The following is a 12,841-nucleotide window of genomic DNA, read 5'->3' on the forward strand; positions in this document are numbered from 1 at the left end:
ATGGGAAGAATACCAGGAATGAAATGAAGAAGAGAAATCGACTACTTCTGTCGGTTTCAAACCTACTGTAGGATCTTATGATCCAGTCGCGGACAGTCTACCCCTAATCTAGCGAAGTACCGGGTTGGTTGAGGGAGTGTCAAATAGCATCAAGGAGGAGGAACGTGCCGGCAGGGGAGGCTTCTCATGCACCTCCGAGAGGATGCTTAATGATTAAATGGAGCATCACTAGAATGAAAGGAATATTGGGAAATTAGAGATCCCAGTGAAAACCAGTCCTATCTCTGGCTTATCCAGCACAAATACTACATGTAGCCATCAGGCTTGAACACAGGACCAGCGTTAAAGACCGATATCTCGCCGTTTTAGACACGAAGAGGCCACCAGAGTGTAATGGAAATAAATAGTGAAATCTGAACAATGAAATCACACCTTATAATTAAATTAATTAACATCTTACTTTGTCCTAGTTTGATCTTCAATACTATTAAGCGGAATTGCTTTAGTGAGTCTTAAAAACTGAACCTATAAAATAATAATAATACGAGGATTGTAAATAAAATAATGGCAATATTGATAAAACACAATATTTAATGAATTAACGAATACAATTTAATTACATTCCTTCAATATCCATTACCTTTTGCCAAATGTCGGGAAGCCGTTGGGGACCGTTGTCAACGGATTCTCTGTTGATGACAGCGATGGAGCGCACTACTGCGCGGAATACAGGTGCCATGTCAGGAAATCGGCATTCTTGGAGGGGTTTCTTCATCTTCGGAAACAGGTTGAAGTCACAAGGACGCACGTCTTGTGAGTATGGAGGGTGTGCGGTGCAAATCCACAGTCTCATTTCGATATCCGCACGAAACGCTTGACCCATCGTGCGACTGCGCTATACGGTAATGCATTCTCACCACAGGCTTCATGCAATCCTCGGTAACGTTCTGATGCATTTTTGCCACGGGCAACCTTGATTTTAATCCTCGAACGCTTTTGAAAACATGCTTTAGACCGATGCAATCGACACTCTTCAATTCAAGGCCACCCAGTAACAACACATCCAATTGGATGCCCGTCAAATGCACAGTACACATCGACAACAGCACCAACTGACCGCTCCCATATCCTATTTGTGCATGTCTGATCTCCTGCGAGTGTTTGGACTACGTTGCCAGTACTTTATTTACAGCCCTCGTATATTCAAAGGTTAAGATTTTCCTTCCAATATGAAAACCTACGTAAATGTTTCGGATTCCTTCAAGTTGTTTAAATAGTTTTTGACAGCACCCTTAAAACTTTTGCTTTGACAGAAGAACAAATTTGAATTTTAATCTAAATATTATTTAGTTCTTTTCCTGGGCTGAACAATGTTGTTGTTTTTGTACATTCCGCACAGTTTTCCGACGTTTCGAATACATTACAGTATTCTTTGTCAAGGTGACTGAAATACCCCTACTCGATCCGAGGTAATCAGGTAATCAATCACACTGCGAGAGTGGTTCTTTTTATTTCGGGGGGTGGAGGGTACCGAAGCCCGCTCCCGCGGGGTAGCAATCGACACTAATCTACACTGATTCCGGCATGCTATTAATTTCTAAAGAGAAAAGAGATAGCAGGAAGGAGTTACAGTAGAAATGGTACTATAGGAGTAGCTGCCCGTTTGTACCTCAGACGCATTACCAGGCAAGGTTTGTGTTGAAAAGGTGGCGTTGAGGCGTGGTGTAAAGAGTCAGGGAAAAACCACATAGGCGGGAAAAGAAAGAGCTTACATTTAAAACCTGACAGATTTTGATAGTACATGCAAGGATGTGGTTCTGGAAACGTCCAGGTGATAATGTTAGTTAATAATAATAATAATAATAATAATAATAATAATAATAATAATAATAATAATAATAATAATAATAATAATAATCGTATGGCCTCAGCTACCGTGTGCAGACATTTCAATTTGACGCCATCTGGCTGTCTGCTCGTCAATTTCGACGTTCCGTTTTACTCTAGGCCCCCACTAGATGGCAGACCGCGTAAACCGAAACTCTCTTGGGCGTCTATGGTTGAGATTTAGTGAATTTTGTCGGGTAAACACCAAATGTGTCACCAGAGATCTTTTACATGCCGACATCGTACGACATGGAGTGTCGAATAGACTTTTTTCCGCCCTTCAAAAATCCGACTACCTCTGTCGGGTTTGAACCCTCTATCGCCAGTACAGTTATCAGGGGATCAGTCCTTCTGGACACTGCCATGACTAGCACGGGCCTTGCCGGTTGCGGGGCAATGTAACAATAGCCACTAGGGTCTGTCGCACCGCTCCGTCACCTTGGGGTCCCTCGTACCCAGTCTCCGATTCCATGAGAATGAGGCCAAGGCGGGGGCCTCCTGGATGGGGGGTGGGACACGATGCCGGGCCTCCTTCCTTTCTACCCACGTCATGACCCTGTAAACAGGGCAACTGCGATGAGAGCCGGGTGGCCCCTCGCGCAGTTGGCGCACACCAGCGCCTCCTTAAGTGCCGTGCAGGCCGTCTAGTGGTAATCACCCCCACACCGGTTGCACCTCACTAGGACCCCACACCTATCCTGTCGGTGGCCCCTCCTCAAGTCGCGGAAACACCTACAAGAGCTGCCGAGGGGGACGTATGGGTCTCGCATGACTGCCTCTATCCGCTGAGGCCCTCTCCTGATTGGCTCCTCGGTAGACTACTGTCCTGGGACCACCTGAGTGGTGGCGTCGTTGATTCCGGCTGGCTGGCTTGGACTAGGTTGGTATTAACCGCCTTATGCCTTTGCCTCCTCGGCGTCTGGGTGATGGCTTCCCTGGTCTCCGTCTCGGCTCTCCTCCTGAGGGCGCCGGCATTCGTCCCTGGCACGCCGTCCCTCCCTGGTAGTCGGACGACCTGAAAGAGAGTAGAGAGCTCGTTATCCACGTCGCGCTCCTGGTTGTAATGCCTAATGATGAGACCTCCTGGTAGAAAGTTCTCGACAGACATGGTCATTGAGATCTTCTTTCCTCCGTGGAGAGGGCGCCACATTCTGTCCAGGACTAGGCCCCGGTCAGAAGGTACAGGGAGCCCCAGCCTGTAGTAGAGGAGCAGAGCCTCGTACTCGGGTTCCGTGTAGCCCTCGCGGAAGAAAAAGCCGTTAGGTCCCACACCCGTCCCTGTACGGCTCCGTCTCCACCTCGATCTCCGGCGCCTCCTGCTCTAGCTCGCTCTGGTGCCGGCATCTCTGGGCCCGATCGATGTGGAAAGAGTTAATTTGGAATGGAAGACATGCTGGTTCTTTAAGTTCTTATCCGATAAATAACAAGACTAAGTTTCTAACGATTTAAAGATAAGAAATGCAGAACTAAATGAGACCACAGGGCTAGTTACAAATAGATGGTTGTGGCGACGTTTAATAAAATCACAGAGACTTGCAGACAGAACGCTTGAAGGCATAACGGTCTATCATGAAGATGTATGTATATAGGAATGTATAGTAGTATTTGCCTTCTTAACACAGGTAACTACAGGCTCCGTGCGTATAGTAATGTGCTGCTGCGGTTGGAAATTACGAGAACTACTCTGGGGACCTTCTTCAACAGTTGACCATAGGACGCTGGAATATGTGTGATGTTTACATACATATATTCAATCATTTTACTGTGGCCCTCTATCACTGAATCCCTTACTATGTTTTAGCCGCCGTGATGGATCACATTGTCTTGAAGAATAGAACCTTGTGTCCCTGTACATTCTCTATCCCAAGTTTTGTTTTGGTCTTGGACACAGTATATGATACCTACGTATGTTTTATCAGTTAATTTCTTATCTTCCCCCCCCCCCCCGCCTTTCAAATTAATACATCATCCTTCATAGTTTTGGCTTTACTCGATAAAACGATTAGTGGCTGGGTATAACGCGAAATAAATTAAGAAGGAGAACACGCAGAAGAAGAAGAGTCATTTTACAATGCTGTCTTCAGATGATTATTTTTTAATGTCATAACGTTCGGGCAGAACTATATGCTTGTTTTCGGCTGCATTCATAGATACTGTGATACAAAGGTTTTCTTCACCATCTCATGAAATGCATTTGAAAAAACTATGGATCATAGCTGTAAATCGCAAGAAGTAATTCTGGATTTATAAATTTTAATTAATACAAAATAACTATTTACAACATGTATTTTAACCATTTTACAAATAGGTTAACAATTAGAAACAAATTATTATAACAATGTTATGTATTTGCAAAGCAAGCTGCAGTAGGCCATATTTTTAGAGCACACTCATTCTGTTAGGTACACATTGTGTTGTATTGCCATAGTCTTAATTATATCCAGTAGAATAATAATAATAATAATAATAATAATAATAATAATAATAATAATAATAATAATAATAATATTTTTTGCTAGGGGCTTTACGTCGCACCGACACAGATAGGTCTTATGGCGACGATGGGATAGGAAAGGCCTAGGAGTTGGAAGGAAGCGGCCGTGGCCTTAATTAAGGTACAGCCCCAGCATTTGCCTGGTATCAAAATGGGAAACCACGGAAAACCATTTTCAGGGCTGCCGATAGTGGGATTCGAACCTACTATCTCCTGGATGCAAGCTATTAATAATAATAATAATAATAATAATAATAATAATAATAATAATAATAATAATAATAATAATAATTGTACCTGGAGGTACACCCGCCCCGTTCATTTAATTGAAGCGCCTTGGGGAATGCTTCTTGAATCTAAAATTCGCAACAACTAGCGCGGGAAGTTTGGACTTTTCTCTACAGATGTCTCTACTAAAAGAACTTACGTTATGTCCTCTAGTGTGAAGAGGAACTATTAAAATCCTAAAGTATTTTTTTATTTTAAGGTTTACTACACTGAGTTGATTATTCTTTGTTTTTGGTATGTTAAAGTTGTCAATACTTCGATCTCTTCCCGCCAGCTTAAGATGTTGGCCAATAGAGAATTTTGTGTATTTATTTTTCTGCCAATTACATTTATCTTGTAACTATTTAATTATCCAATGGAAATTTGGTGTGTGTAGGGCTTTTGCCCCGAGCTCTCTAGAACCTTCTTCTTGGGTATAAAAGCTGGCACGTTTTCGACCAGGGGGTCTTATTCATCGTTCCGGTCTAGTGTGTGTTAGCAAAAGAAGCGGGGTGCCTCGTTCATCATCGAGCAGTCCAACAGCTCAAGGTAATGGCAGTCCTATAGAAATGATAGTCTTTGAAAGTTAGCTTGAGGGGAAGGTTTCCAAACTTTACTAATGTAACTGTAATTTTCTAAAATGTAACTGCCAAACTAGTGAATAGAACTTGGCCGAAATTCGGGAATAGAGAGTGTGACACCCTCTCGAGTTCCCTAACAACTTGACTTTGAGGTGACTATGACTTTGAAACCGTTTTCTGTCTATAACGTTTGTAACTTAAATTTTCTCCATCTGGTCACTTCAGTAGTATAGGCTTAGCCTCTGTGGTTTAATATTTTAATTGCAAATTTCAAGGAGTGCAAGTGTCCGCGTCCAAATCATTTTGATTTTTGGGCCAGTAACAGTAACAGTTGTTTTTTTTCCACAAAGGTCAAGTAGATTTGGTATTATACCCCTGTGAAATTTTATTTCATTCTGTGTAAATATGTTAGACTGTTGAGCATCTAAGACAGTAAATACTGTTGGAATTGTAAAATGTAGGTTGTGCCTTTCATAGGCCTGGACATTTTGTTGAAAATGCAAATTTTATAGAGCGAAGACGCTCTGGGTATTATTGTAAATGTTGAAGGAAACCTTTGGGACGCTGTAATGGTGTAATGTGTGGAGAATAGTCTCCTAGACTCCTGGATATTGTGGAGAAAAAGGTGCTCTTGAAACATTGTATATTTTGAATACTCTGTAAAAGAAATTACGAGGGTAGTCTCCTTGACTGCTTTTTTAAAGGAGCCGCAGCACTCATTGGAGAGTGTATAATTAGGGAGCTTAAAGCTCACAGTTATTAATCAAGATTTCTCGATTGTTCCCCCATCTCATTATCTTTTGTACTTGAATTTTGTAAAGTCTTATTTCAGAAAAAAAAAAAAAAAAAGAAAACTGAGAAAGAAATATAACCACAATTTTATTTTAAATCAATCTACTGATTGTCCTATCTTGACCTTTTCATGCCCGCACCTCCTTTCACCTCTGTCAGTAGTAGAGCAAAGACAGTACCAAATCCTTTGTCAGCACATTTCCTGCTGCGTCAGCACCCGAGGTCATTGTCCCCGGGTGACGTCACGACCACGTGCTATTGTTTTTAAACAACGCCACGTGTTTTTGACAGCTTTCAAGATGACAGCTGCCATCCTTAAACAACAGAGCATCGCTAACCTCAGTAATGCCATTTTGATGGGGCTAAACTTCATGGCTGCCACCTTATGCACGTGGTGGCGGGAAATTTAAAACCCACGTGCTCTTTTTTTACAACTGTCAAGGTGACAGCTGCCATCTTTTACTACGTCGGCGCGTAATTTTAATCATCGCTAACCTCAGTACGGGCATCTTGACGGGGCTAAACCTCATTGCTGCCACCTTATGCACGTGGTGGCGGGCAATTTGAAATCCACATGCTTTTTTGACAGCTGCCATCTTTAACCACGTGGGCATGGAGTTTAAACAGGCTAACTTGAGTAAATGTTTATGCTTTATTGAATTCGGGGAAGTAGGGGGGCTTAAAGGGGTAGAGCCCTCTTCCCTATCTCCCCTTCCAAAAATAGGATATGGAGAGATGTGTTCTCTCCCTAGAGGTCTACCGCCTTGTTAGTCCTGTACCAAAAATATTGCCCGGCTAAGAATCCAGGCACGACCACCTCTCTTCCGAGAGAGTGGCAAAGAATTTGCGTGCGTCTTGTTTACTTGTTTTCATTCCTCGCCCGAAAGACGGGGTAGGCCCCTCAAAGCGTGACGCGCTCTCTCGGGCCAGGAGATGTCTAGTGAGAGTGAGGTGTGATGAAGGAGAAAGATGCGAAAACGATGTTACAAAGTTATGGAGGAGGAAGAGTGGGGTCTCTTGGCTAGGAAGATGCGAGATAGAGTGGGAGTGTAGAAGGAGTGAAGTGTTATACGGGAGTGCCAGGGTGGTAGAATGGGTTGAGAAGTTGTAGGGCTGCAGTGATGTGACTTAGGGAAGTTGTGAGGAGTCGATAGAGACCTGTACGTGGAGGTGGGTGGAAGAAGGGACGAGTTGCGGGAAGTGGTGGGCGTACGTAGTGACGAGGTTGATAGGGAGGATGAGCTGGCCAGGTGCGAGGGCGTGTAGCGACGGAAGGACGTCTGGGGAAAGTTCAAGGAGGGGAGCGAGAGAGTTCCACTGGATGATAATGACGGTAGATGCGTGCTCCACTGGAGATGAGGCGATGGACTGCGTCTTCTGATGGTACATGGAGGCGCACTAAGGTGGTCGGATCAGATGAGTTCAGGATGCGGAACATCCGCCGGGCTGGGACGCCTGTTGCTTGAAGTTCACGTAAGACTTATTCTTCGGCGATGGTTGTGGCAACGCCGCGAATGACGCAGCTAAACATTGTGGGTTGAAGCGACGGTGGCGGTGACGAAGTTGCCTGTGCGGCGGTTGCGACAGTTGAGGCTGGTGCGTCGGTGATGCGCTGGGGCAGGAAATAGCGAGGTGGGATACTTAGAAGTTTGGGACGTTCAGATGTGGGTAGCATGGGAACAGATGAAGACATTACTGGGGAGGGATGGGAGTAGGTTAAAGTTGTGAGAGTGAGGCACTGAAGGGTGAAAGCGGAGGTCGAGGTAGTCGTTGTAGTGGTTGTGGTGGACATAGCACACATCCAGTGCGGAGTTCGGCCACTTGCTTTTTGAGGTCGGCGGGGGAGCTGATTTCAGTTGACGAGCAACACGGCCGAGCAAAAATAGTAGGCGAAACTGCGATTGAATATGCCCAATAGCGAGGTCGATGCGAGAATCCCAAGAATTTGCACCGTACACCACCTTTTTATTGCATCGGTAAGCGGGTGGGAGGTGGGCAGATCGATGAGCAGTGGATAGGGGAGGTGCGCGCGAACATGCGATGGTTGCACACTCTAGTGGAAGAAGTTCACTACGATAGTAGATGTGTATGTATATCGACGGGCGATCGATGCACACTCTGGTGGAAGACGTTTAGTACGTTAGTCGATGAAGCATATAGATAGGTGATGGATGCTCACTCTGGTGGAAGAAAATAAAAATCTTACCCTTACTGCTACTATCTTGGCGTGCTTTTTAACATGGCTATCCACAGTACTTCTACCTTGACAGACCCTAACCTTATTGCAACCACCTTATGGTGCGCAGTTTAAATTCCACGTGCATTTGACACTACTGTCTATAACCACGTGGGCATTGACTTCAAACAAGTAAACATGGCTAACCTCAGCGCTGCTATCTTAACAAACCTAAACCTGACTGCTGCCACCTTATGCATGTGGTGTGGCGGGCAATTTAAAAAACGACATGTCTTTTTGGCATCTGTTAAGATAACAGCCGCTATCTTTAACCACGTGTACTTGTTTTGAACATAACATACTTCCGTGCTGCTATTTTGACGGAGCTAAACCTCATTGCTGCCAACTTATGCACATAGTGGCGCGGAATTTAAATTGATTTTGACGGGACTTAGCCACGCCGCGGAATTTTCAGGACATAGCTAGGGGTTCTAACAACAGGCAAGCTGCCCTTCTCAACCTACCCCCATCTTAGAGGTAATAGTTATAAAACAAGCTGTTCTTGTCGACATACGACCATCTTATAGCAAGCTGCCCTTCTCAACATACTTACCATCTTATAGCGAGCTGCCCTTCTGAACATACCATTATCTTAGTGAACATAGTTTTTAAAAAGCAAGCTACCCTTCTCGACATACTTACCATCTTAAGGCAAGCTGCTCTTTCTAACATACGTACATCTTAGAGAACGATTTAAAGAAAGCTGCCCTTCCGTACACACTCAGACCTTAACCTTACTGCTGATATCTTAACTACGTTGTGTATGGAATTTGAAAAAGGGCAAGAGGGCTTCCTCCTCCTTATCCGTATAGCAAAAGGGCTTCTCTACCTCGCAAAAGGGCACCTCCTCCTCATCCGTAGGGCAAAAATGTCTTCTCCTCCTCCTCGTAAATAAAGGGCAAAAGGGCTCTTCCTCCAGACAAAAGGACACCTCCTTCTACGAAAAGGGCTCCTCGTCCCGCAAAAGGGCAAAAGGGCACCTCGTCCTCCTCATCCGTAGGGCAAATGTTGTCTATTAGTGTTTAGAACTGGAAAACGTATAACGCTACTGTGCTGTATGTTTCTATTCGAAAAGAAAAGTTTAAACCTGTTACAATTAGCACACACAAGAATTGATTATAGAAAAAGAGAATAAAATATGTTGACTATTAGTGTTGAGAGCAGAAAAAACTTATAACGCAAACACAATAGTTAATGTGCTGTATGTCCCTGTTCGACAAGGCAAGTTCTATCTTGTTACAATTAGCATATACTAGAATTGATTGTAGAACAAGAGAAAAACATGTTGACTATTAGTGTTTATAATGGAAAAACTTATAACGCTACTGTGCTGTATGTTTCTATTTAACAAGACAAGTTACAATTAGCACACACTAGAATTCATTGTAGAAAAAGCTAATGGTGTATGTCTTCATCCGACATGACAGAATCTATTAGTGTTGAGAACAGACAAATCTTATAACGCAAACACAATAGTTACTGTGCTGTATGTCCCTGTTCGACAAGATAATTTCAATCCTGTTACAATTAGCATACACTAGAATTGATTGTAGAGCAAGAGAAAAAAACATGTTGACTATTAGTGTTCAGAACAGAAAAAACTTACAACGCTACTATGCTGTATGTCCCTATGCAACAAGACAAGTTCGATTGTGTTACAATTAGCACGAACTAGAATTGATTGTAGAACAAGAGAAAAACATGTTGGCTATTAGTGTTCAGAACAGAAAAAAACTTACAACGCTACTGTGCTGTATGTCCCTATGCAACAAGACAAGTTCGATTGTGTTACAATTAGCACGAACTAGAATTGATTGTAGAACAAGAGAAAAACCTGTTGACTATTAGTGTTCAGAACAGAAAAAACTTATAACGCTACTGTGCTGTATGTTTCTATTTTACAAGACAAGTTACAATTAGCACACACTAGAATTCATTGTAGAAAAAGCTAATGGTGTATGTCTTCATCCGACATGACAGAATCTATTAGTGTTGAGAACAGACAAATCTTATAACGCAAACACAATAGTTACTGTGCTGTATGTCCCTGTTAGACAAGAAAATTTCAATCCTGTTACAATTAGCATACACTAGAATTGGTTGTAGAACAAGGAAAAAACATGTTGACTATTAGTCTTCAGAACAGAAAAACTTATAACGCTACTGTGCTGTATGTCCCTATGCAACAAGACAAGTTCAATTGTGTTACAATTAGCACGATCTAGAATTGATTGTAGACCAAGACATGTTTACTATTAGTGTTCAGAACAGAAAAACTTATAACGCTACTGTGCTGTATGTCCCTATGCAACAAGACAAGTTCAATTGTGTTACAATTAGCACGATCTAGAATTGATTGTAGACCAAGATATGTTTACTATTAGTGTTCAGAACAGAAAAACTTATAACGCTACTGTGCTGTATGTCCCTGTTTGACAAGACAAGCCCAATCCTGTTACAATTAGCATACACTAGAATTGATTGTAGAACAAAAGAGAAAAAATGTTGACTGTTAGTGTTCAGAACAGAAAAAACTTCTAACGCTACTGTGCTGTATGTCCCTATTCAACAAGACAAGTTCGATTGTGTTACAATTAGCACGAACTAGAAAAAGTTGACTATAGATATAGAGCCTAGAAGTTAGCTGATGTGTTTGATGGACTCTTGGTAATATCTGACCATATGTCAAATTTGTGATATAATCAAGATGGCCATTTCTTGTGTAGCATATGGTTGCACTAACAGGCAGCAGAAGAAACCAGCTGTGAACTCACAAAAGCTTCATTTCCACAGGTAAGCAGTCTAAGCACTATCTCACTGCAAAGCTATAAATATGGTATTTTAAAACGATAATTACTATTTTCTTCCGGTATGGCTCTCGTCATTAAGTAATCTATGTTTATGAAGATATCTTACATGATATTTTGGCATATTAAATATCGTACGTTACGTTTTATAGGTTATAGTCAGAATGATATTGTTACAGAATTTATAACTTCAGTTGCAGATTTCCGTGGAAACGTCCGAAAATATTTAAAAAGTGGGTTACAGCTGTGAGAACAAAATGGGAGTTGTTCGATACATTTTCAACTTCTTCGAAATCATTTCAAAACAGTCCAAGGAAACAACTGATAGGGAATCTGCCACCTGGGTTGGTGCCCTAAATGCAGATCAATGGTGATTGATTGATTTTGACTGAATTGATTGTAGAACAAGAGGAAAAAAAAACATGTTGACTATTAGTGTTCAGAACAGAAAAAACTTATAACGCTACTGTGCTGTATGTTTCTGTCTTACAAGACAAGTTACAATTAGCACACACTAGAATTCATTGTAGAACAAGCTAATGTTGTATGTCTTCATCCGACATGACAAAACGTGTTTACTATTAGTGTTGAGAATAGGAAAAACTTATAACGCAAACACAATAGTTACTGTGCTGTATGTTTCTATTCGCGATGTACAGTTGTACTACTGTACTTCTTGTCCGACTCGTTGGCTGAATGGTCAGCGTACTGGCCTTCGGTTCAGAGGGTCCCGGGTTCGATTCCCGGACGGGTCGGGGATTTTAACCTTCACTGGTTAATTCCAATGGCCCGGGGGCTGGGTGTTTGTGCTGTCCCCAACATCCCTGCAACTCACACACCTCACATAATACTATCCTCCACCACAATAACACGCAGTTACCTACACATGGCAGATGCCGCCCACCCTCATCGCAGGGTCTGCCTTACAAGGGCTGCACTCGGCTAGAAATAGCCATACGAAATTATATATACTGTACTTCTTTATAACTACAGATAAAATGATTTTAGTTACTACTTAGGAGGGGATACCTTTGTCCTAAGAAGATGGATTTTGCCGGATTCGAACACATGCAACAGAAAAATCTGTATAGTAATTTAGTTACTGTAACAGAAAGAAAAGTCTAATTACTGTACAGATAAAATAATTTTACGTCTTAGCGGTGGCGTAATTACGAACGTCGTATTTGAACTACTACATAGTTTGTTTGGAGGGCTGGTGTGCGTGTGTGTGAATTGAACCACCGACCTTGCATGCGATAAAACAATAATCATCACTACTGCTAGTATTGAAAATATCGTAATTAAGAATGTGATATTCGACATTAAAACTGTGAGCTTTCGCGCAAGTTCCCGAGTTCGATTCCCGACATTGTCTTGCAAATGCACATATTTGATAATGCTTTCTAAAAAATGTGAAACCATGGAAAATTATCAGCACACACACACATAAAAATTTGATTGTAGAACAAGCAAAATGCTGTGAGCGTTACCTGGAAGCTCCGAGTTCAGGAATTATCACGTACACCTAAGAGTTGATTCGAAAAATAACGAAAATACCGATTTTTATCTCCGGAGTGTCGCCTTGACAGGTATCCTCCTCTTTTGTATGTTAATTGCGACATTAAATTCAATCGTAAGGTAAATATTCTCGGCGATATACGCGTTCTACCCAAAACTAAACACGGTTACAGACAATCGTCTTGTTAACAAACAAAACTGTGAAAAGGTGTTTTGTCAGTGTAGAATATTTTTTACAGGTAGGTCGTCCTGAATATTT

Source organism: Anabrus simplex, chromosome 1 (genome assembly GCF_040414725.1).
Source record: "Anabrus simplex isolate iqAnaSimp1 chromosome 1, ASM4041472v1, whole genome shotgun sequence".
Classification (NCBI taxonomy): Eukaryota; Metazoa; Arthropoda; class Insecta; order Orthoptera; family Tettigoniidae; genus Anabrus; species Anabrus simplex.